The following is a 27,242-nucleotide window of genomic DNA, read 5'->3' as shown; positions in this document are numbered from 1 at the left end:
GTGCCATTCACATTGTTTTCTCCCATAAGCAAGCATGTGACATCAATTAATTGATTTTTATAATCCCTGCAAAAGTAAGATTATCTATCCAAAGCCAGGGTACAGTAAAGGGTGCAAAAAGGAGCACAATATAGGACAGAATAGCAAGGTCAGAAGTATAACCTTGTCTCTAATCTCATCCTGAGCTTCCTAAAATTAGGAATATTTGAAAGGTCAGCAGGCTTTCTGTGGTCCCCGCAGTACTGAAAAGGGGTGACTCCCTCTGCAAAGGATTCAAATTCCCACTATCTTGTAAACAGCCACTTCCACCTATGTTACGAGAGCATAAAATACTACACTTTCAATTTTGCACTGTCTGAATTCCAGCGTCACTCAGTGATAAATGACAATACAAGCCACACGGAGAATCAGGCCTAATAAGTCTTAGTTTTCCTTTGGATACACTGACACAATAACTCTGAACAGCATCTCATGAAGCCACATTACTAGAAGAATGTGTCCTATTATCTCATTCAGTGACAGCCTAAACAGTAATGAGGAGACAATTAAATTGAGTATCAAAGAATATTGTTTTACATTTTCATTAGCTGCAGTTGATACATACAGTATGGGTGGAGAGCAGTAAGTAACGGAAGGCAGGTTAAAGATGAAAAAGAAGTATGATTGTTACAACCTGTCACTTCAAAATATGCCTCTCGCACACCGGTACTGCTGAAGCATCACAGATGGAGCATGCACTCTGGAAGCACTAATTGGGTCAAGATCTCCTAAGACTTGCAATTTTGGTGAGTTTTTCAGAAAAGGTGAAAGAAATAAGGACTGGATATCTCAGGACATAGAATCTGTTAACAATTTATAGTTGATAGCAATTGAGTATAGTTAGCTCTGAAGGAATGCCCTTTGCTACCTCAGAGAATACTTTCTCACAGTCCATGATCTCTCAGGCCAACTACATTTAGCTGTAACAATGAAATTGCCCACTACTCCAGGAAGGCTCTTGAATGCAGGAAACACAGTTTACACAAAAAAATTGACTTGGACTATGAAACGCGCTATGAAACTCAAAACTAAACAGAGAAAGTGACCACCAACCTCACCTGTAAGTATGAAATGTATATCTTTGGTTTAGATTTTAATCAGTAATTTTTTCAGAAGAGTTTAGAACAAACCGTGTCCAAGAAATCAGGTGAAGAACAACTAGAAATACGAGAAGACAGCCTACTGAGATTATATATAATTGCAATCTACAGTACCAAAAGCTATTATGCAGAGATGCTGGGGCAAGCTTACTTCATTCTTTCCTCTTCTCTATTTTCCCAAACCAAGGACATGCATTAGCAAAAGAAGGAAACAAGTAAAAACAAGTCCACAAATGGAGTTATTTTATGAAGACGGAAAAATACATTTCTAGTCTAAAATGCTTAACAACTATCCACAGCAAGAAAAAATGTGGGCAGAGCAATGTTTAGTGGTCTGTAAGCAGAGAGAAACAGAGAGAAGTGTATACCAACTTTGACACCTCTATATTTAGTCCATCTCAGACTTGGAAAGAAGCCTGGCACCAAGACTAACTATGACAGAAGTTCATACCTGGATTCTTATCTGGAAGCCTAAGCTAGAAAAAAGCTCTAAGACAATACATTCTGGCTCGTTTTATTTTAGGTGTTGAACTCCTGAATCAGCTTAAACAAATGGGCTTTTTCAGGCTAGGGGCCCAGGTTGCTGATAAGCCAGTGTTTCAGAGATACAACACCCAAAGCCTGCAAATCTCTTCACTATGAAGAGAACTATGCAGGAGGTAGAAGCTTGATCCCACAAATACGTTAGTGGATGGGCTACTGAGTGGACGAGTAAATATGCACAGTGAGTATATGTTCACCCTCAGCACAGCCTTCAAAATTAATCTCCATTAAAACATTTCAGATTTGACAAATTAACAGATTTCAAAAGACATTTTTCCAACTCACCAGACAGAAGTCTGAGGCACTGAGATTGAGTCAGAGTACTGCCACAGAAAAAGCAGATCACCCCAAAACTTCTTGAGCTTTCTGCTAGCAATCTCAGCAGAGAGGGAATGATGGACTGGGTAGTGAAACCCTTTGGGGTGTTCTGTGCATTGCAAGCTAGACATGTGTGTTGATGACAGGATTGGAAGCTTGGTTATGAATGCCCAGGCTACGTTCCTTCTGCCTGCAGAATCACAGGCTGAGGGTACAGGGACCTCAGAACCATCTACTCTGCCCTTCTGAATATCACAATATACAAAACACAATAATGCATACTTCACAACAGTCTTCCACAAAGACATGCAATCTGTGTGCACGCACTCCAAGAGATAGAGAAAATACAAACTTCTCCAAGCAATTTAAAAAATGGTGAATTATTTTCACCATTAAAAATCTACCCTTAATTTCTAATCTGAATTTGTGAGATCTCAGCTTCCAGCTATTGCTGCTTCTTAGAATTTTATTTGCTATATTAGAAAACATTTAAACATCTATTTTTTCCCTCATACACTAATCACATCAGTTCTCAAGTTTCTTTATCAGTAGACTTAAGTTTGAGCACTGAACTTTTCCCTTTTTTTCAGCACTGAGTATTTCTGTGTCTCCTTTCTTTTCAACACAATTTTCACAACACAGACAAATTTAAATGTAAACAGCATTCCAGTTTTCCCACTGACATTATTAAAATCACTGTTCTATTTCTCTGCTTATTTATCCAATGGTACGATATAGTCTTTTTTAACACTATCACTGTGGAACTCGTGTGGAATTTCTTGCCTGCTATGATCTCAAATCCTTTTCAGACTTACTTTTACAGATGGAAGTCCATCATTCTGAAGGTATATCCTGTATCTGTCTTTCTTATATATAACATTTTGCATCCAATATCATTCTGCATACCTGTCTTATTTATCATGCTGCCAATACTTACTGTTGCAAGGAAAAACTTCTCAATTCATGTGATTTAAATCACATCACTATAACCAACAACATTTAATTAGCTCGGGATCAGCAATACAACAGATAAACCACAATACTAGATACTTACAGAATGACAATAAACACCTAAAAACTTTGAGACACCCCTATATAATTAAACCCCCAAAGTAATATCAGCTGAATCCTGTGTTGGATTTCCTGTTATTTTTCCTAAAATTTATATCAGACTAAATGGTCAATGATTACCAAGTTCATTGCACTTGTATCATTGGAATGTTTTCTAGATATATATACTCTGGAGTACTCTTTGGAAAAGGATAACAGGACTGTTCATTTAAAAATATTTATCCCTAATAGATGTTTTACATATCCTTTCACTTGCTTTTTCTTTTCATGATAAGAATTTTTAATCATGATTTTTCCAGATACAGAATAGAAATATTAGTTGAATAATTCTGTCAGTTCTGCATCACTACTGCCAATAACTCTTCATAGGATGTCTCCAATAAAAGCAGCAATAAGAACAACAACAGTCCCTCATTTCTGGTATATTCTAAGCCCACCACCCAACCTCAACTTTTCTTTCCTATCAGATCAATTGTATTCATTTTATACCCTATTTCTCATAGGGGTTGTTATCTGTTTTCCTCTTTTTTTTTTTTTTTTTTTTTTTTTTTTTAACCTACTATATACTAGTTTGGTTTGATTTTGGTTTAATTTTTAAATTTTGGTTTCATTTTCCCATGTATCAAAGACAGACTCATAGTCAAATGTGAACTTTTTTATGATTTGGTTTTTTCTCTGGCAAAACAATATATTCCTAGAAACTGTCCAGTTTATAGTCACAGCCTTCTGTTTATATGTTCTCTCTAGTCTATTTTTCTCATAATTTTCCTCAGGTTTAGAAGATAGGTCTTTTGAAGCAGCATCATTGGCTACGTTTTATCTTGCATTTGCTATAGGCAATCACCAACTTCATCTTTCTTTGCCACAAAAAAAAATCTTATGTATATGATACTTTAAATCAGATGCATTACCTTTTGTGATAGGAAATTATTATCTACATTCCTCTGCAATTCTTGATGACATTCTACTACTGCTGCATGAGATTTCCATACATGTGCCCAAACCTGAAATTTCCCATTAAATAATACAATTATTTTTTCCACATGTTATGGAAAGTTACTTAAGGACTGAGCCATCCTCTGCTATGGTTTGATTCAGTAGTCTTTAACAGTTAGCTCCAGGCCTTCACTTAATGTATATAACTCAATCTTCAGGGCCAGACTACTCAGTAAAATGTACATTACAGAAAGAGGAATATCAACATGAACATTCACTGAAGGTGAGGTTTTTCGACCTCCTTCCAGTTCAAAAGAGAAATCCATTATAGTTTTAATTCCCTGCACCATATACAGTCAAAATTCACACGGGCGTTAAATGCAATGAAACTTATTGAAGTAGCAGGCTGTGCACTGCATATGAGCAACCTGAAAGGCTAATGGGGTCACCATCCTTCCCCTTTAGTAGCTGTGTCATCAACAACCCTAACAAAAATGAACCTCAGTTCTTTAAACGATGTAACAAATATAAAATCTTGCCTCTGGAAAAATAATCTATAACCACTTGTAGAAGAACCTGCCTGTCCAATAGGGGCTCACAAATAGAGTACTGGCAGGGAAAATTCTTGTAAAACCAAACAGCTAAGTTAAAAACCCTTAACACAACACATATGCCTGTTGGCAAAGAAGCTCATGGAATTTAATACATTTTTGTGCACTTCGTTTGAAACTTGCATGCATTGAGAGAGGGAAGACTATGGTTCCTTAACCCTTTTCTGTCCTTGTAGATCCTCTTCTGTAGCCTTTAAGTAGTAAACTATAACATTTTTTTGTTAAACTAATTATAACAGGTCACAATAATCAGTTATTGATGTTAATAGTCAATGCACAGAGATTATACCATCACCAAATTCTCTTTAGCCATGACTTTAGAATTCAGCCCTAAAATATGACATTTTACAAAATATCTGGTTTTGTCAATCTAGCTTGAGGTTTTGCTGTGGCAGTAACAAGGGCCAGATTACTTAATTAATCCATTGATTATTACATTATACACTAATGAAAAAGAAGCATTAATACCTGGAATGTCATCAGGGACTGCAAAGGGAATATGGAACATTTAGAAATTTAGACGTTTATGGCCTATTAATTCAAAATGGTATTTGGATCACCTTTTATGTCTGTAAATATAAATACTTATCCTATTGTTTATTTCTGGAACTAAACGGGTTTTGTGCTTCATTTAGGAGAAGGAAAAAAATAAAACAAACAAAAAAAACAGAGCAGGATCAATCCTGCTGAAGTAATTACTAAAGCTCCAATTGAGATTAATTGGAGCAACACTGGGTTTATCTTTGCACAATGACAGAAGAGAAGAGAAGAGAAAGACATGTAAAAGGAATGAAACTGGGGTTGCATGGAAGAGTCACTACAGAACCGACTAGCTCATACATGTTGCAGTGCTGCATTAGAACAGAAAAATGAGCATAAGTGAATAAAAACAAAACAATCTCTTTAATTAATTCTCTGCAAGACAGAATTCTCACTTATACCAGTTTACAGAGAGACTGTCATCCCAGCGTCTTCCACCTCTCCACTAATGGTTGGGTTTGGAGATTAAAAAGAAAGTAAAATCTTGGTCTATAGGTGTTGAAGACCCAATAATGATGAAACATTCATCCCTAGCTCCCTGCTTCAAATTTCAGCCAAGACAATGGAATCTGAAGACTGGATCTTCAGTAATTTGATCAGTGGGCAGTAGCACAGTGCATGAGAACTGAGGTGAGTACCTCCCACCCGCATCACAGCTGGCCTCTTTTTTTGCCATCTCAAAGATGCTGGGGCAAGTTCAAGGTACAGGAACAGAATTAGTGCCTGCTTCAGGTCTTAAGACAGTCTCCTGCTTAAGATCATGACTGCGGTATGAAGATAAGCAGTGTGGGGAAACCTGCACTGTTATTACTCATGCTGCATTCCCCTCAATAAACAGGCTCTTTATGTGCTTGGCTTCATTTCCTATGTAAAATGGCACATGAGTGAAGAGATTATTGACGTGAAAGTGAAGAAAGGTTTGCAAGCAAAAATAAAATGTGCTGGAGATCTGAACTACACTAATACTTTTTAGAAATTACTACCACAGGCTTTCAGGATTAGGTCTGACCCTCAGAGCAATCATTTTTATATGTATAGTGAAGGAAAAGCACCAACTCCTGGGCCTTCTAGAAGTCGTTTCACACTATACCGTCCATACGAACATGAAAGGAAACCACATCCATATTTCTGAGGATTATTTTAATGCACAGGACTGTATGGATCCCATAACTGCCAAATAGCTGAAAAGAGATCCCTCAAGCACAAAGAGTATTAATAAATACTCTGAACTGCTGCTGGTTTGCAGTCAAAAATTCATTCATTTAACTTATCTTGCTGTGATACTTCTGAGTACACTTTATCTAGTTGCATGTGAAACCGTTGTCGCTGGAGTTTTTTTGCTTTGTTTTGGGGTTGGTTGGTTTCCTTTTTAATTCTCCTGGTTTCCTGGTTATATTGCTCCCCCACAGTCCTGACATAACAAGTACAAGCTCTGCAGCAAATACTATGGGAGATTTTATTCAGTGGTCTGATGCTGCCTCTCTCCCTTTCACAAGCAGCAAGGGTAAATCTTGTCTCAGCACTGTGAAAACAGAATTTCAAGAGTTCTTACAGTGGTGTTAGTGTTTAAATTTACAGAAGCTCTGGTATATACCTGAAATGCATTTTAATCTGCCCAAGGAATAGATTCAGTCCTGGGAAGTTCATTGTTGTTTCTAATTGTCCGCGACTGCTACACTTTGCTTGCCTGCAGCTATCCAATTAACATATCACCACTACACAAAATATTGTAATATGCTCGATGTCCTAACAACAAAAGCCTCACACTCCACTTCTATCCAACAATTTCCTCCTAACTGGGTTTCCAACATATTAGTAAATGACAGGGAAGAACATACAGACAGACAAATGCGAACAGATAAGGCAGCCTTCAAACACCTTTTCCTATTGCTGTGCAAAGTTCTGTGGAGATACCCCTGGTTGTTGTGTATATCGAGAGAGAGAGAAAAACAGGGAAGAAAAGCTCAACTCTAGAAGTGGAAAACATGTAACTTGTGCCCTGAGATATTGCTATGGCAACATTTAAACAATGAACAGAAAGCCCTGCAGGATTCTGCTCTCGCTTCCTTGGATACCAAATGTAAATCCTGATTCTCTTTTATTGTGTGCATGCACAAGCGTCTGATTTTTGCCTTTTCCTCTAACAGATAGCAAAGTATCCAGGCCCCCTACCAGGAACTACGCGTTAATTCACTTCCATGTATTGCAGCTTGTGAATATGCAATTAAAACACACCACTAGCACCCTCATCTCCCCTCTTGCGTCCCCATTTCTATCCCCCAAGAGAAAAAATGACCGCGGTAGGACAGCTAAAAACCAGGTACCCTTCTTTTCTGAATAACGGCATTAAATAAACCACTCCGAAATGTCACAAGCCAAGCCCCAATGTCTTCTGCCATTACAGAAAGCGGCGGCAGGACCCTTTCTAAGGGCAACTTCTTGCCCACGCTGCTAGACTCAAGCATGCTGCTAGGCTGCCTTCCAAACCACTGTGGCTCTGCTGTTACTAAATCCTTCTCACCTGGGTTGTCCTGTGGGGGCAGCACTTTATAACTGAAGGAAGCTTGGTTTTCATGATGATTTTCATAGAGCAGCTGGCAAGGGGATGGGTGGGAATGTAGAAGGAGGGCCCCTGCTAATAGTAGCCCAAAGTCCAGTCAGCTTGACAACTCTCGAAATGACTTGGTGGGTGCTAATTGCGTTTCGTCAGAGTAATTTTCCTCCCAGACTGCAAGCGGCACTAATTCCAGCACCCTTCTCTCTCTCCTCGCTCCCTCACTAGCAATCAGAAACAAATGGGATATCTCCCAGGCAAAGTGAAGGCACACTGGCAAGACCGAGACAGAGGCTCCCGCGCACTGCTGCTCTCCACCGTGCACTCCTTCAGTGAATATATTGCAGCTTCACTCCTGGACAGCTTGGCTTGTGAGTTTTCACCGACACCAAGCTCTCTCAAAATGTGCTAAAATCCTGCCCCGAGCCCCATTCAAAATCTTCCTGTCTCACGTTGCTACAGCAGGAATCTTCGTGTCAAATGGGAGACAGCTTTTTAGGTCACAGGCAAATAATTTTAAAGCCTATATGGAGGAAGCCATGGCAGCACCTGGGGAATCCCTTTCTTTGCCTCCAGTTCGACACGATTGCTTGTATTGGCTCACATCTAGAGCATTCTTTCTTGGGTCTCACCCAATCTGAAAGTCCATTTTTCACTCGTCAGTGCCATCAGGCTGGGAGATACTGTGACACAAAATTTGCTGCTCCAGCAAACTGAACCTGCTCCCATTCTAGATCAGTGCAAATCATTCCTGACATGTGAAAAGACACGGAGTAGCTACCCCCTTGCATGACTAACCTACAGTTTGCCAAGAATACCTGAAGTTTGAGGTGCGTGATCTCTGACCTTCTGGAGAACAAATGGAGCAGGACCCTTCAACATAGCTTTCTCTTTCCTTCTGTACAAGCATTTGGTGCCTAAACATACACATACTGGTTCCCTGTACAGTGCCAAAATCCCAGCTGCCTGGGGTCATTACCAAAAGGATTATCCATGGTTTGAAGAGGAGACAGCCCACAGGACCAGCATACGCTGCTGAATGATACACCTGTGCTCAGGCACATGCGAGGGAATTAGCAGAGACAGCCAGCTCTTGCCTCTGCTTGAGGAGATTTGTTGCTCCTCATTTAGCTGGATGTTGGGATTGATGGTTTTGGCCATTTATTTTAAGATCAGCCCTTTGGGCTCTGGACAAGGCCCAGCACAAATGCTGAGAAATGCTATACTCGTTCCCACTTTGAGACTGAATGAGTTAAACTCTGGGTTATTCCATGTGTCTTTTGGCTACTGTATTAAGTGAATGATTCACTGAAGTGTGAAACTGTTTCCTCTTTAGAAGCAGACACGCATCCCTAGCTTTTTAATGTTGACAAGGTTTGCCCATTTCAGCCCAAACTGGTGGCTAAATTTTCTCAGTGCTTCCTTATCACATCAAGAAAATCCTCCTGCTAGTTATTGTACAAAATGAATGAGGCACCTATGGCAGCTTTCTATTGTCAAAAACTGGAGTTGCTCTATCAAATTTTCTGTTTATGTGTTCACTTGACAGCAATCCAGGGAAAAGCTTGGAGATGCCTTTTCCTTAGCCAGCTTCTTTTTCCTTCAGTAATTACTGAGCAGCAGCTTAACATAAATTTAGCTGCTCTATTACTGCAACTGCTGATGTAAGTATAGCCCACAATAGGGCACAGACTTATAATGATACATGAAGGAATGGAGAACAGAGTTTTGCGCTTATTTTCAGATGCTGACAAACTTACTATCCATTTAGTGTCCCACCAGGAAACATGTGCCCAGAGAAGTAAATGAGGCTAAAGCACTTCATACTAAACTGATTTAGCTATACTGAGAAAGATGAGAGTAATTGGAGCTGGAAAGAACAATTTTTTTTCTGTGCCTGCTTCCCCCTTTTTCTAAACACACCAGCACAAAGGGTCTGATGTGTTCGCGTGGCCAAACAAAAACTCCCAGAGATCTCCTTAGGAGCAGAATTGCACCCTAAATCTTAATCCTTTACAAGTAGCCAATGTTTAAGAGGTATGACCTCCAAACAGAAGCGCATGGGACACATCTGAGAGGCAGAAGCTCTCATTTCCATTACACCAAAAGATTCAGGACATTTACATGAAGTAATAGTGGTGATGTGAGTGAATGAAGAAAGGGAGGGGAAAAGGAAGATGCTAATATTTATTTATGTATTTATCAAGGGAAGTTAGAGCTATGGTTTGTGTTGTTTCACGCAGGAAGCTTGTGAAGAGGGAAAAGCTGCCAGAAAAAAAACATTAAAATCCGACTCTACCAACACCTCTCCCATCCCTGCCTTCTCTCCCCTCCTCCAGAATATTGCAGCTAGAGAAAAGTAAAACGAGTGGCAAAGCTAGTTCTGCACCTTGCCTGCCAAAAAATATCCGTATCCTTTCAATGGCTCATTTCATTAGCTGTTTCTCTCTCTCCTTCTCCACCAGTTTTGGCCTAATACTTTCAGCTGGAGCCTCTACATGTGCAGGCCAAGGTTGAGGAGGGCAGAGGTGAGGGAGGAGAGAAGGAGAAGAAAGAAAAAGAAAACTCCCTATCTACAAGCTAAGCAGTCATGCCAGGAGAGGGGACGGAAGTGACACTCTTCCCCACAGGAAAACAAGGACCTCTATTTTAAACACCATGTTATCCTCCCTTTATTCCACACCCCCACACCACATTTCTCCAAGAAGGGAGAGACATTTACTGGTCTGTTACACATCATTGCTGATCTGTGAACCCCACCATCTACAAGCCACTTTTAAATTATTTTTGTTATCAGCATAAAAACAAAAACCTCCTACCACCACAGTATCCTCTCACTGCCTGTCAATCAAAGTAAATCTCCTTCAACTGCCATGAAAGTCCTAGGGGAGCCTGAAGGATTCACCACGAAATCACAAAGAATTTCCTAGGAGATCTGGAGGGCATGGGTGGCTAGTACAGCAGTTTCCTAAACTCCCCTTCAACAGAAGAATGTCCTCTCTCTGCCTGATACTGCTTTTTCTTCGCAATGGAGTGTAAAAGGTGCCATTTCTCTCAGAGCTGCCTCCTTGAAATCCATTAAAACCCCTTGTCCTACACCCCCCCACTCCCGCCAAAAGCCATCCTTCACCTCCCTGCTTGACTATAAAATTTTCCTGTTAATACACCATATTGATCTGCAATGTCAGACTGGATGCCAGCATTCAGATGAGAGCCTTTCTCTATTTTAAACACTTACCAAATGAATAAATAAATAAATAACCCCCCTCTGTGCATCCAATTCTATGCAACTTGCATTCGTTCATGCAGAGTGGGCAATAAGACAGCACCCCCCACTCACTGCAGGGGCTTTCTCAGAAGATTTCTTTGCTAGTGAACATTTACAAATGCTATAGAGCCACGCAGGCAGGCGTCTGCAACATCCTACCAAGGTTGGAGTTTTACTAAGAGGAACATTTGAGCTAGTGTGAGAATTCAGTTCTGTCCTCGTTGCTTCCCTTCTCCGTTCCCAACCGCCCCCTCCAGCCATTATCAAAATCCAGTCAGATTCTTTATTCAGGTGGGGGAAAAGATGAAGGAAAGAGGGATAAGGAAGAAAGAAGAGAGGCAATGGGGCACATATCCTTTTCCAAAAAATAATAAAATGGAAAGTGTACTTACTGTATCCTCAAAGACTACCCAGCTGGAAATCCGAGTGGTTACAAAAAACCAGGGTGGGGGAGGGGTTAGAAAACTATTTCATTTCAGCAACCAAACCAAAATTAAAAACCAAGACAGGAAATAAAAATAAAGGATATCCGATTGCAATTTCCCAGCAATTTCAGTCCATACAGGTGCCAATCCAACCCAACACTGCTGAACTCTCCCCCTCCGGCAATTTTGCTTTCTTCTTCTCTGTCCTTTATTTTCTCTGTGGCTTTCAACTTTTCTGCTTAAAACTGCTGTAGAGGTAACATTGATGTTTGCCTTCACTGGAGAAGAGTGGTTTAAAATAACAGGAAAAAAACAAAAATCCTTGCAGAGGATGAATGGTCCTTCTCCTTTCTGAAACTTTTCATTCCACTGTGGATCCTTTGCCTAGTTTCCTTTTTCTGAGGTTTTCTGCCTCTCTGGCTCCACTGCTCTCCATTGCTCACTATTTGTTTTTTCTCTGGAGAGCAGAAAGGGCTGTATTTCTTTTTAAGCAACCCTCCATCTGTATTCTTTTAATGTAATTTTGTTGTGACTGTTAAGATCCAGGTCTTGCCAGGCAATTTTCTTCTTCCCCCTTCTTTGCTGCACTATCAATTATCCAATCCGTGTGTCTCCACATTAGAACGGGGATTCCCATTCTTCTTTTTCTCTATCCCCCACACTCCTTTAGAAAAGACTCTCCTTTTGCATTTAATATTTTATTTGTGTCTGTCAAAACAATAAACTTTTAGTCTCTCTCCCCCCTCTCCAAAGATCTGATTAGATTTCCAATCACAACCCAGTGCGCAATTGGATTTTTGATTTCAGCAAGAAGCCAGCAATCCACAGCATCAGCACCCTCTCCTCGCTTCAAACTCCACGTTATATCCTTTTGCCTTCCCTCCAACTCCTCTGCATTTTCATAAGCTCACATTAAATGGAATGAAGGAGGGAGGGAGTAGAGAAAAATTCAAGGTTCCCACCAGCTGTCAAGAATAAATCCATCCGCTTGTTATTTTTTAAACACTTGGGACGGGTGTTTTTAACGCCCACTCTCCCCCTTTGCCATCCCACCCCCCCCCCCCCCCACACTTCTCAAAACCTTTCTGATGTTAAAAGTCCCCCGACGGGGCACAAAAGAAGCCCGGGGAGGTGTGATTTGTCCTCTCAGCTGTAAATTTCACAAGCACCCTTTGCTTTTCATTTCAGCTTCCTCTCCATCTTTTGTCCAGCAGCTATACAGATCCAGCAGCACCGAGACGGATAAACTTCTATTTCTTCTTTGAGGAGAGAGAGGGAAAGAGATAGAGGAAGAAGGATAAAAGCTCTCCAGTCTCTGCCTCCCTTTTCCTCCCTTTCTCTATTTCAGTGCAGGTCTGATCTCATTTCCAAGCTCAGCCTGGTGTATTTCAGATCTACAAGTTGGATTTCCCTTCTGCACAGCAGTGAGTTAGTCTCCCATCTTCTTCCATATGCCAGTTATCTTCCCCCTTTTCTTCCTTCCTTCCTGCCTGCCTCCCTCCCTTCCAAGATGACACATTCCCAGGAGCGCAGCCGCTTCTTTCAGTTTTTAGTTTCATCCCTCAAATGCACAGCCCTTTGCACAGCCGAAACCCTTCCTCCCTCCCATTAGCTTCAGCTTGAATTCTCCCTGTGTGTGCATGTACGTACGCATGTATGTATACATCCAGCTCCCGACAGCTGCTGCTGGTGCTGCTGGGAGTAGCTCCGCTTTTTCTGTCGCTCTGGCTTTCTCTTACTCCCCACCTTTCAGTAGCACCCTAGGATTTGCAAATGTCCCAGGGCCAGTCTTGCTGGCTACACTCCTCCTTCTCCCCTTCCGTTCTCTCCCCTCTTTCTCTCTCTTTTTTTTTTTTTTTTTTTTTTTTGACTCCTTCTCCCCCCCCCCCCCCCCCCTTTCTTTTCTCTGCTTGTGATCAGTAAAATACAATTACCCAATTACCTCCCATCATCTTAGCACTGATTGGTCAATCGCATTAACACTTGATGTCAGGGAAAAGGTATGGAAGCAGCTCCGACGTGGCACTGCTGCCACCTGGTTGACAGTCTGGGAACAAACTCAGGGTTACCTTAAGAAATCTCCAAAGTCAGAAAACAGTAATTGAAAAACAAGAGATCATCTTAAGGAAAGGAATGTCAAAACTCATTTTCTTAAAGGCCTGCCTGATTCTGACAGTTCAACCAGTATTCACAGGTACCAGCCTAGCCGCTGAAGCAGAGGGAATGACAGTAAAATGAAATGAGGTATAAAGTTGTCTTTGCAAAAGAAGTACAGAACAGCCAGTACACCCTGGTACCAACTCCAGCCACAGACGCAGAGGAATGACAATAAAGTGAAACGAGGTACAGAGTTATCTCTGCAAAAAAAAGTAACAGTGGAAATAATTTGCACAGAAAGACAATCTCTTTTTCAATTACAGAAATAAATGTTTGTTTAAAACCTGTATACACATAAAAGTTACCTAAAACTCCATTTTGGCAGATGTTCCAGGCCAAAAGCCCTACGAAGCGCTTCAAGGTTTCAGTGGGTTTAAGTGATGGCTCCAGCGAGCTGTTAAGTGACAGCAATACAACAACAGTACAAGGTCTAGGGTCTCCTATCAAATCTGCTGCAGTTTGATTAGAATGACTTCTGACCAGGATTTTTGAGGTTTCTAAACTGACTCCTTGATTTGGGCTAGTAAAGTACCGATGTGTTTGTTATGTACTTACCTACTTACCAAGGTATGTTAGGTGTACTTATGTATGTTACCTAAAACGCTCAGAGAAGTGGGCTTGTGTTTTGTTTTTTCAGGGCCCTAAATTAAACAGAAATTTTACTGAAAACTTTGCATGTATGAAGTTAAATATGCTACCCTCTCCAGGATCAAGGGAAACAGAATACGGATGATGGATGTGCCAGCATTTGTCTCTCTCAAAATCAGAAAGAAATTATTTATAGATCTAACTCCTCCACACAACCCCCAAAAAAAGAATTAGTCAGGTGCTTTCGTGGTAATTATAGCAAACTTCATATATTAAGCAGTAACTCTGAGTTATTCCATGCATGCAATAATAGAGCTAGCTCTTTGCTCAGTCCTCTCTCAAATAGCCAAGTTATGTTTGGTATCCTTACTTAGCCTTCAACTTTGGTGTGAAACCAGCATACTTGAAAATAAAAGAAAATAAATTTTTAAGTTATATGTCATAAGTTTTTCTAGAATTATAAAATCCATAAGCTAGCTGAGTTCATTCAAATAACACTTACTGAATCATTAACATTGACTTTCAGATTTATTCTACTGACTCAGCGGGCTTTCTGGTGAGGAAGTTCTACCAGATATAAGTTAAGCAACTGGAACCAGGTCCTTAATCACCGTTAGATCATTTAGCATCCGATCTTACTATCACTGAAATCAATGGCAAACACAAATTACCTACAATGGGTGAAAGACTGAGTGTGTAGTAATAATGAATAACCCAATCATAATGGTCTTTCAAGAATGCTAAAAAAGACTTTGGGGATTTTTGGAGAAGGCTGCAGTGTGATAGGAGATGAGGTTGCTGACAAGTAACGATCTCTTTCTCAGTTGGTGAGCTTATTTTGTTCCCGTCTGATTCATTGATGCCGCTGGTGTATTTTGGGCCTACAAACGTCTTATCAGAGTCTTTTCCTTTTTACTTCTTAAAATCCGAAAAAACCACAAAGTTGTTCCTTTTCCCAGAAGGATAAAAACATCACAGCCTAATCCACGTCTGCTCCACTGTTTCTTTAAAAAGTGCCTGAACAATTTCCTGCTAATATTAAAAAGCCCGTGAGCAAAAGTGAAGGTTTCTATAGCTGAATTAAACAAATATATGGGCATCAAAACCAGAAGACACACAGCTTTTGGGGATCTAATGAGAGTCTAAGACATAAGCATCTGCAATAGCTACAGTATCTCTGTGGATACAGTCTAATATTTCACTTTTGATAGAAATTTGTACATTTTGTACTTTTTATGTCATTCAAATTACATCAAAATACACATTTCTAACAGATGCCAGTACTTAAATAAATGTACATATATATATATGCACAAAGTTAATGTATTTGCTGGCATAGATGTGACTAAACACAAAATTAGTATCAAGACTGTAATACGCTGTAGGCTATGATGTAATCTTCTCTCTTAAAGTTTGTTTTTTTTAATATACCAATTATGCTTTATCACCTAATAAACTTAGAAGATAGAGCAATTAGCTTCTTAGAACATAACTTTAAAGCAATCTAATTTGCGATATTTATGAGATGACACTGCATGCTATATGAAAAGGTAAATGTCCTTTTACTAAACAAAATAAAAAATATAATTGTATTATCTGTTTTACAAGCGTGCATACCATCTGTGTGTGAAACCTATTTAAAACAAATATTTTAGTATTATCACAATACGTCATTCGCTAATCAAATGTTAAAAGGGTATCATTAGCGCTGGACAGAATTGTTTGTGTGACTTTTTTCCTGCAGTACACTGTGCGTTGTTGCCTCCAAACCATATCGTTCGTATATTGCCTTCAATCTTTTATTTTGCACGTTTCCTGGGCAAGTTCCCTACATATCAGTTCACAAGAGCCATCCAACATGGTGAGCTGATATTCAAAATGAAAGCCCCATGGAAAACTTTGGGTGATGCAATGTTTTACTAGCACTGACAAGCTGAGACAGAGGAAATATCCCGGGGCCTTCTGTTCAGTTCCTAAAGTAGGGAATCGCTCTCCTTCATGCCCAGTCCCCAGCCCTGGGCACACTCAGGAGGACAGCAAGTGTTAAGAGCAGCTTTTACCTGGTCTTCTCCTTGCCCAGGAGTTTCCTTCCAGGAGAAGGAGCTGCCCTGGCAGTGCTACCATCGATCCTGCAGAATAGTCACTCCTGCTACGGTACAAAATCGTAAACACACAGCGGAGGTCACTGGGTCCTGGTTCATCTTAGGGACCAAGATCATCATGAGTCAAAAGGGTGAGCTGTGAAGAAAACTAAACGCAGACTGGCAAGGGAACGTTGTTTTTCATATGACGGGACAAGCCTGCCTGATCCCCCGTATGGGAGGATAACAAAACTCAAATGTATGTACCAGCAAATCTTCACATAACAAATACGGACAACAACAGATTGTTATAACACACGTTTTCCTTCTTGACAGATGATGCGAGTTAAAGAACTGAAGTTCTGTGTGTGATTAGCACTGGACGACACCAGTGGAAAAGACTAGATATTCACAATTGTCAGTCATTTGGTGGAAGAGAAACGTGACTAAAGCCTAAGAAAAGACAATTCTGACCCGTAGATAAAAGTAGCGAACCTTCAAAATTGAATAAGCATAACCAAAGTTTAAGGAAAAGAGTGAAACCAGAATATTTTGCTTATACAAAGTAAAGTGAAAAGCAGTTTCAAGCTGTTCTAAGTCAGTGGCAGCCCTGCCTTCCTTTTAAATAAACATGAAGAAATCGTAAGGGAAGCTGTGGAACATATTATTCTTTCTATTTTATTAAGCATTGCTGACAAGAAGGTGCTTGCATATGGAGACAGTACTTGAATCCTCTTACGGCTTGCTACTTTCAAAAGGGAACAAAAATGCTGACAAACATACTTTTGACTGCACGGATCTAGGATCAAGCTCACTAATCAATTTAGGGATTCAAGAGAGATCCTAAAAGTCTCAGACTGTACAAAATATGTCATACGCAATCTCACAAGGAGACTATGATTTTTGTAATGTAACGAAAGCTTATGGTACCTATTTCCCTTTATATGTGATTTCACTGATTATTGTTCAATTCTTTAATATGAAGAACACTAAAATCGGGTGCATAACTGTCAAAATTAGCAGCGACTGTTATACTGCCTGATTTATTCATTTTCACATATTTTTGTTCTGATGTTTACAGTTCTAGTGAGAAATTTTGTTTCGAAGGTAATTTCTATTGGGTCACAGAAGCTTGGAAGAAGTAAAAGAAAAGATATCCTCCTTTCAGGAAAATGTGGGTAAAACCACAGCACATGTGATTTTTGGCACATGGAAGTTTAAGTGACTGTTCAATAAACTCATTTCTCCATAATATCATAATATCTATTGTTCCTGGTAAAGATGGAACGGAACGGTAGTTTTCGTTGTTTATATTTGAAAGGAACCATATTCTCAGAACTTCTGTATGTTAACAATCCATCACTGAAAAGCAACCTGCTGCCTAGTAAGACATTCTAGAATTTCTGCTTATGGAACTGAATCCCGTATTGTCAGTGTTTCCATTACAGCAGAGACAACCGATTGACCAAGCTGAACACAAGCCAGCAACGTGCCCTTGCGGCAAAGGTGGCTAATGGCATCCTGGGCTGCACGAGCCAAAGCAATGCCAGCAGGTCGAGGGAGGTGATCCTTCCCCTCTACTCAGCACTGGTAAGGCCACATCTGGAGTATTGTGTCCAGTTCTGGGCTCCCCAGTACAAGAGAGACGTGGACAGACTGGAGAGAGTCCAACGAAGGGCCATGAAGATGATGAAGGGACTGGAGCATCTCTCCTACAGGGAAAGGCTGGGAGAACTGGGATGGTTCTAGCCTGGAGAAGAGAAGGCTCGGGGGGGACCTTACCGAGGTCTAGAAATACCTGAAGGGAGGGTGCAAACAGGACGGAGCCAGGCTCTTTTCAGTGGTGCCCAGTGAGAGGACCAGAGACAATGGGCACAAACTGAAACACAGGAGGTTCCCTCTGAACATCAGGAAATACTTTTTCACTGTGAGGGTGACCAAGCACTGGCACAAGTTGCCCCGGGGGGTGGTTGACTCTTCCCCCTTGGAGATATTCAGAAGCTGCCTGGACATGGTCCTGGGCAACCGGCTTGAGGTGGTCCTGCTTGAGCAGGGGGGTTGGACCAGATGACCTTCAGAGGTCCCTTCCACCCTCAGCCGTTCCCTGATTCTGTAATTTAAAAGTTTGTAAAAGTATTTTCATAGGAGGAAAGTAAGAAGCCTTATACATATTTGGTAAAAATATTTTTTCTAATCTGCTCTCAGATTCTCTTATTCACCTTTGTGCCTAGGACAATTACATGCCCAGCATTCAACTCAGAACTAGCAGAGGAGATTTTTTTCCTAAAACAATTAAAAAACAAAACAGTTTTTTTCCTAACTTTGCTCTTGGGATTGTTGTATTACAGTTCTGACTAGGGCCTATAGATATTACACAGCTACCGTTAGAACATATATGACATTATGTCACTATCAAGATCTTACACTTTAGGGTTGGTTGGTAATCACTTTTAAGTTTATTGTAGCATGACTTTAGGATACCTAACATTTAATAGAGTGTTAAACCGTAAGAGTATACACATATTCACAAAAGTAACTACAGCAGAAGAATTCTGGTTCCACTGAGGTCAATGACAAAACTTCTGCTGACTTAAATAAGACCACAATTTTACAGAGCATCTTTTTTCATCTGATTTTAAATTTTAACTTCCATTCCAAACTCTGTCTGTGAGCTCAGCGTCTTGAAGATCAACATTAATCTTCACTCTTTTTTCCTACAGTTATTCCCAAAACAATGAAGGACAAGCTTTTTCTGTTTCTGAGTCACAAACAGCTCCTCACAACATGCACACACCCAAATGCATTTGAAATACAGGGCACACTTAATCTCTGCTGTAACAGTAGCCGCGTAGCCCTTCAGTACTGTGTTTTCACATCCTATCCCAATTTTTACTTAAACTAATTAGTCCAGATTAGGAAGAAGTGCATGTCAAAACCTCTATGACATAACAAAATCAAATTTCAAAGTGTGATTTTCATGGGTAGCAACCCTAACAAAGAACAAAAGCTGTGCACTACTACTATTATTATTATTAATAATAATAATAAAAAGGATTTTGTATTTTTCTGTTCCCATTTCCAATTCTTGGCAATGGTCATGTTTTTCAACTCCCTATAAAATGTGAACATTTTTTACTGAAATTAACTACGGTATTCAACATCAAATATCTGACTCACAAAATGGCTTAGAACAAAATTTCAACTGTTTTCACTCTAAAACAGTCCTGACGTTTTCCTATGGCACTAATTTCAGGCTTAGAACTTGAATCTAGACAAATTTTCTCCTTTGCAGGACTGAGTGCCACTGACATTAAACTGTCGTAAATTTACTCCAAAGGGAGGAATAACTCCTTTGATTTCAATGGAGCATCTCCAGATTAATGCAGGTATAGATCAGAATAGAGCATGGTCCCTCATTTTATATTCATGCCCCATCTAATATATATTTGGGTTTGTAAATCACAGAATCATAGAATCATTGAGGTTGGAAAATGTCAGTACAGTGAAAAAGACTGTTTCTTTTAAATGGAATTTTTAGGAACCTAAAATATAAGGATATAGACAACTAGACTTGGACATGAATGATGCATCACTTTGGAAATAATATCTTTACAGTGTGACAGCATTTTTTTTTCTTCAGTGATTTTTAAATAGCAAGAGTATGATACTGTGACATAGAGATGAATGTATCAGACATCTTAATTTCTTCTCCTGTGGAGTTATTGTGACTGGAAAATACAATTTGCATTTATCGAGAATTAAATCTTAACTACATATGCTTCAAAACATTACTGAGAAACAACCTAGCAGCCATATTGTTCTACCTTGTCCTCCTGTTTAGCATACATTCAAAGTGAAATTCTGGTATAGGGAAAAGACCTTCAGTTTAACCTCTGAGACAAGGAAAAAGTAACATAGCAGATTTCTAAATTTTCATCACAAAAAGGATAATGGCTTGCTTTAACCATGCAAGATCGCAAAGAAAGTTATAGCTTTCAATAAACTGGGAAGGAAAAGAAATGTTGTATGCAAAGAGATCATTGATAGAGATGATTGCCAAAATGGAAAAAAAAAAAGTTCATGGCACAAATAACATTAACCAAGGAGATAACTTTCATTTTCAAGATCTATTTTCAGGTACTAATAACTTTCTAAACAAATTACTTCAACTAAGTATCTTCAGCATCCTCTATACCCAAAATCTGGACATCTTTTTTACATACCAGACAAATTTCCACTTAGCCCTTATTGGTCAATATGAAAAAAACCTCATGTACTTTTTATAGTGAATTTCTTCAACTCTTTTTTTTTTGCTTTTTTTTCTTCTTAAATCACGAATAGCTTATCCTTGGCCATTGGAAAACAACAGAAACTTTTTTTTTTAGATTTACCCAAATTCAAATGGATTGAAATACTGTAATGCATATAAATATACATAAGAACCAATTTCCTTACCGTCAGTGCTTGCACGACTGTGGCCAGTGATGAGGACATCAAAAACGTTATAGCCAGGACTCACTGGGATTGTATTTCCAGAGTCTTTGCATGATCTCAAGATAGATTATTTGATTTCTTTGCACGCCTGTCACCCTACCTGTAAGATGGAAACGGTACTTGCTGAATGTGTTAAACAGGATGGACTCACCATTAATTGGACCAGGGAGCGTAAAGTTTCACAGTTGTGTCAGTGCGTGATGTAACACCATAACCACCAAATGATGTACACTATACCAGGCAAGGCAAATCGGAAAAATATACAGTAGCAGAGAGGGTAAAACCCCACCCCTCTAAATAATTATAATTCTTTTCTGTACCCTAGCAGTCAATACCTGATAGTAAATAATTTAAGATCTCTGAATGCATTGTGATATAAATGTACTTTGACAGACGTTGACTCAAACTAGATGGATGAAAGTCAGGGAACAATTTAGGACCTAGCAATGAATGAAGGCAGGAGGCACTGTATTTATACTCACAAGTGCTCTGAAACACTGTGTAAGTTAGTTAACAGACCGATCTTCACCCTGAGTTCTCTGGATTTTCTGACCCAGTGTTAAGCTCTCCTTTCTACCTCCACATTCCCATTAAAACTGTACATCGTTTAAAGAGCATATGAAATGTGAAATATCTAATCGTCTTTCAGTATCATCTTAAAGAGGTGGATGAAAAACTTTAAGACAATAATGAGCCTCTTGAAATTCTTTTGGCATTTACTTGGCTACTGCCACTCCAGAACAGACCAATAGTCTGTCTAGTCCACTATGGTATCACTTCTAAAAAGAATACAGGATTATTCCATAACAGGTAGTTCCACAACTTTCATTTCATAAAGTAGTATAAGTGGAAGAATAGCCCAGACCCATTTGCGTTGGATTGGCACTTAAGCCCTGGAAAGGTTACAAGGGGAAAATGTAACTCTATATTTTGGAGACAATAAGAGGAAACTGGTTTAATACAAATAAACATCTTTGTCCCCATTAGGATAGGATCCTTTGAGAAGCTAAAAGGAACTTGTGGTTGAGAACATTTCTCATTCTTTATTGACTGCATGTTACAAATCCTGGTAAGAAGTTAAGAAATCTTGTCAGTCACAGCTGGTGAAAATGATGGAAAGAAAAATGATTATTTAAAGTGTGTGTGTATATTTTTTTTATTATTATTATTTTAATCAATGATACTTTAGATTCAGTTTTCCTACCACCTCTCCAAACTTCATTCGCAGTGGGTAGGGTACAGTTTTAAATCGAAACTCACCTTACTGAATCAGATCTGATCTTCAAGATCTAGGGAAGAGTTTCTTGTTAAGGGTACTATTTCTGGTGATGAAGAGGATAAAAAACCTGCAAGGAATGAAACATTGTTTTAAGAAGCTGTACATCACGATTATAGGATTGTTTCGGAGCGGGGGAAAAAAAAAAAGCAAGAGGTGATACACAGGAATCTGGATTTGGTCAACACTTTTACCAATTGCTTTTTAGGGTTTTTCAGACCTTCTGTTTCTCTCTCCTTGCACTTTCCACTAGCTTAGATTGAATCTGCATTTCCTTACAAATGTATTTGCTTTACACTCCTTTGTGCATGTAGGCGGAAATTATCTCCAACAGGCTAATAAAAATACCTATCATTTAAGAGATAAGAAGTAGTATTAGCATCAAAGTTTACAGTACTGATAGTGTCTGGATAGTAAGTAGGGGGAATATTAAGAAAACTAGAATATTAGGCTCAAGTTTTCAAATTTTCCCAAAATTGTTCACAAATACATTTGGTGAAAATCAGGAGGTCAAGGGATATGGGCTTTCATTTAAAATGTTTCAAGTGGGCCTTATTTTCAAAAGTGGGTACAGCAATATTTGTTAAATCCATCCCCATTTAAAATGCATTTTCCAAAGTTGAGCCAACTAAAATGAATCATCACTATTGGAAAACACATTTAATAATTCCATATATGAAGGCATAGATCCGGAAGCAGGAATTAACCATCTGTGGTCCTAAAGTACCTACAGTACATTTTACTAGAATTCCTTATCTGGAAGAGAAATTTAGAAGACAAGAGACATTTAGGTTCAAAGTACAAATTTAATGCAATCTCTCCCAAAAGTAAGGTTATAAAGCTGTTTCAATTTTATATTTATATTGAAAACTTTCCCCAGAAATATGATAATTAAAGACAAATTATGTTTAAAACAAAAATACTAATAATATCAAACTACTCTTGATAATTTGTTGTTGGGGTTTTTTTATTACTGCCCCTCCCCCCAGTTTTCTTAGGAAAATAAAAACAAAGAAAATATCAACCTATCAATTGACATTTTTTTATATAATAGTTTTTTTTTTTTTACACAAGTATTTTCCCTTAACAGTCTCTTAAGAATTCAAGTAGTTATTAAAATCACAGAATTACATTGAAATAACTGTTTCATTTCCTGCATGACTACCACAGATAAAAGAATCAAGGATTGGTTCATTTCTGCCTTTTATACAGATACATATATAATCTGTGTACATGCATGTTTATCATGGCATACCGTAATGCTTAAATGTTGTCATTGGCACTTTTTTATGGTCAAAACCACTGTAGGAATGGATATTTTCATAAAAGAACTTTTCAAACATCTGTGACTTAAAACATACAGAAAATATCTCATAGATTTATTCTTAAATAATGTAGCTTGTAGCTATTGCAAAGTATATATGCTCATTAAATCTACAAAAGAATACACTGGAATGAGAGGTAGATGCACATTGGTCCTTAAACTCGACAGTCTAGGATTTTCTGCTTGTTTGTAGGCAGAGTGGCATTGGCATTGTTCCCATTAAATTAATGTGTTTAAGATAAGACATTCTTATTGTTCACAGAAGAACTCGAGCTTGCGGAAATTCTTCAATTTAAACTTTTCTGAACAACATCAAAACATCACTAAACCTGACTTTATTCTACAAACAAAGCCTCTAGGATAGATTTTTAAAGGTGTTCAGGTGCTTAAACACGTGGATTTGGAACATTCCGTGATTTACAGTTTTGTCTAAGTGCATTAAACACCTAACTCCCATATGTCTCCATCTTTAAAAGCCTTTCAAACAACACTGTTTGTTTGTTTGCTAATATAATAGAAAACAACACGTGCTAAAAGTTTAAGGTCCATGCGTAACCTTGAAAGGGCAAGGAGTATTTCTTACAGGTAGTCAGCACCATTCATATCAGCTTAATCATACCAAGACGTCGGTAGCTATCCCATTTTTCAAAAGACTTTAGCTCTATTTCTTCCTTTGAACAGAAGAAAACCAGCAGCTTGTCACTATGGTATTAGGTGGGAGGCAGTGTATGGCAGGATTATGAGTCAGTCATTAAGCCTGCTGGTCAGTAAAAAAAACCCCTCAAACCCCAAAACAAACAAAAACTTGTCATAATGACTGGGGTGATTCTATGCAGAGGGAAAATGCATTAGACAATATACACGCAGATTCAAATTTCTTTCCAGAACATGCTAATATTAAGACAGAGAAAATATCTGAGGTACCACTTCCCTACCTTGCTGCAGAAAACTTCAAACACCTGCATCTTATACGTTCTTTCTTTAGCAAACCGATTGATGTTTACCCTGGGCTAGTTCTGTGTTATACCCATGCCCACCTTCAGGATTTGATTCTGTAAGGTGTTTAAGTGGGATATTTATAGCGCAACCATGCTGATGAAGACCTTGTATGCTAAGCTCTAGAATGGCAAGGATTTCTGCTTTGGTTAAATGAGAGCAAGTATATATAAATACATCCCAGCCCTTTGTCACAAAACTGTGTGGGAGTAGAGGAGTTTGTTAGGCAAAGTGCTAGAGGCGAGAGAGGGAAGCTCTACCTACTTGCAGCTATGAGACGTCGTTCATTGCACGGCGCGTCACTCAGACCGGTATAACGCACAGCAGAGAGCACGCGCGTTGTCAGCGCTGAATGGCGCCGAGAAGGATTGCAGAGGCACGGGTCATTTGGGGGAAATACCTCTGTCACAATCCAGGCACAGGTTTGCTGCTCTTTGTGGAACAGAGCTGGCAGCGCGAGCTAGGGGATCATCGACTGGTTGCTAACGACCGACAAAACTCATTCACTACAAATCAAGACATATTTGTAAAAGTTTCTGGAGAAGGAGTCAGAATTCTGTATGTAAAGTACTCGCTAAATATTATTCAACCGCATCTATCAGTCTTGGAGAAAGTGATCTGAACAAAGAACAGGTCAAATGCACAAACGGTTGTATGGGTATGGGTCTCAGCACAACCCTCTGCACTGAGGAAGAAGGTTAATAAGAGAAGGTAGAATCTGCAGGGTCAGAGAAGGCATAAATATAAAAATTTAAAATCACTCAGGAAGAACATAAAGAAATAAGGCAGCAAAGTAAGGAGATCGAACGGAGGCATCAGGTTTAAATATACACACACAAAACAGAAGAGGAGTCAATTAGAGAAAGAAGGCAGTCTGAATTTCTGGAATAAGAATATCTCAAGTTATGGCTATAAATAATTAAAAACAGTTTTTATAGCTTTGAAAATTAGCTTGCATGGGCAAAACTTTATACGTGTTATTTCCACTAAAAATTTGCTTCCTCAAGTATTTGCAGAAAATGAAATCACAATGAGCAAATTCATTCCCCCCATCCCCCATCTTTAAAATGATTGCAATGTTGAGATAACTTCTTCAGTTTTTCTGCTTGTCTCTGTATTCTTTCCCCATATACAGCAGCACTCTCTGTTTAGGGTTTTGGGGGTTTGCAGTGGTTTTTTTTAATTTTATTTTTTAAAAATAAACTTCCGACTGGGAGTCAAGAATAAAAAAAACTTGAAGTCAGACTTCAGCAGCAATTCAGAGAAATAATTCTCAAACATAATTATCAGGTCAGGAAGCATTATTGTAGTGCCATTGCAACCAGCCCTGTGTGAGACCTTCTAGCAGCCCTTCCAAACCTTATCTAGACTTTACTCATGCTGATATGCTTCTTTTAGAATGCAGTGGATAACAGGATACAAATCACACTGTAATTTTCCTTCTTAGAGCAATAGTTTGAGCAATAATGATTGAAGAGCAGAACATTTCCTGGGAAAATACTAACAGAGGAGCTAATGATCATGCCCCCCATCAATAATATCAGTTTGTTAGTAATATTATAATCTAAAACCCCCTGTAAACTTATTACCTTTAAATTAACAAAAAAAAAACCCATTAAGTTGTATTCATGCAGGTGTCTTCATCACAGTGTGTCTAAAATCATCACATAGGAACCATTTTACAGACCACCAAAATGTACCCGCCTCATAACTTCTGGGAAATGTTTCACAGTAGTACCACATAGCATTTTCACACCAAGAACAAGAACTGGCATTCCTGATGAATTTCTTTTAAAATTTTAGTAGGCAAAATACAATCATGTAAGTAGAATTCAACTACTGCACTGTCATTTTTTTGTCATTATACAAAAGACAGTGATATCAAAGGACCTGAACTAAACTTTCTAATTTGGTCAGGAATTTAATGGCATGCACAAAGCATGTTCATTGTGGTGTGACCATGTCTTACCTCACTGAGTACTTTGAGAACAGTAAGCTAGAAATTTAGGACAATGTGCCTGCTGGCAAAGGTGGTATGGGAAGGTCAAGATGAACATCAAACTGAAAACTAGACAGCATTTATATATTCATATCTTCATTAGCAAATCCATTTCTTTCAATAAGCCCTGTACCATCTATGATTAATTTTTCATAACGTTCAGAATTGTTATCCAATGACTTCTAGCAAAACTTGATATTAAAACCCCCCATCTTTACAGTTTTTATGGAACAAACAAGTAAGTTAAAGACAAATAAAGAAGAGAGAAAATATACTATTTCAGTATGTGATGATCTGTCTATAGCATTCTGGGTTTTGGGGTTTTTTTTCATTGATCTTTACAGGGGACAAATAAAATCACAGTCATAATTTTGGTTGGAAGCAAACTCCAAGGGTCATCCAGTCCAGTCTCCTGCTCAAGACAGGTCTAATTAGAGCAAGCAGCTCAGGGCACATCCAGTGGAGACCTACAGGAGCCCACAATCTCTCTGGCCAACCCCCACAGTATTTTGTATTTTTTCCCCCTATTATTAATGCGAAGGCTGGGAGCTAACCATGAGAGAGGAATGGCTTAGGAAAAATGCCTTTTCTGTCCTTTGTGCTGGCTTTACCACTGCGAATGTCTATTGAATGGGAACCTACTACCTGATGTCAGAGGAATAAACAGCATCAGCTGTGCTAATCTATGTGCTAGAAATGTTCAAGCGGGAATGAAATATTATACTTTTAATTGTAGAATGAAAATAGTGAAGAGGCAACTCTAAAAATGGAAACGGAGGGAACAAGGAATCAAGAATGAACAGAGAACCTCTGTATCTCCAGTATCCCAGCAACATTAGCTAAGAGAAGTGATGACCATTATGCAAAATTATCAGCTGGGCATTGTGGGACATCTGGTTACTTTCTGTGAGTTTTATTGATC

The 27,242-nt window shown here is 39.0% G+C and overlaps 1 protein-coding gene across 6 annotated transcripts in view; it reads right to left on the bottom strand.

Moving 5' to 3' along the window:
• Nucleotides 1–27,242, bottom strand: part of LRRC4C (leucine rich repeat containing 4C) — a 554,412-nt gene that overhangs the window by 89,707 nt on the left and 437,463 nt on the right. For 3 of the 6 annotated variants that reach the window (XM_030002049.2, XM_030002023.2, XM_030002038.2), the window contains 2 exons: nucleotides 21,986–22,071; nucleotides 20,687–20,825 (listed from right to left, as the gene is read on the bottom strand). The gene's annotated coding sequence lies outside the window, so the exon portion shown is untranslated. Of the gene's footprint in view, nucleotides 1–11,372; nucleotides 13,213–20,686; nucleotides 20,826–21,985; nucleotides 22,072–27,242 lie in introns of those variants that run through there. The other 3 variants (XM_030002032.2, XM_030002058.2, XM_030002088.2) reach the window with 2 other exon arrangements.

The sequence above is a fragment of the Aquila chrysaetos genome, chromosome 2 (assembly GCF_900496995.4).
Source record: "Aquila chrysaetos chrysaetos chromosome 2, bAquChr1.4, whole genome shotgun sequence".
NCBI lineage: Eukaryota > Metazoa > Chordata > Aves > Accipitriformes > Accipitridae > Aquila > Aquila chrysaetos.
This window is presented reverse-complemented; position numbering and strand designations above follow the sequence as displayed.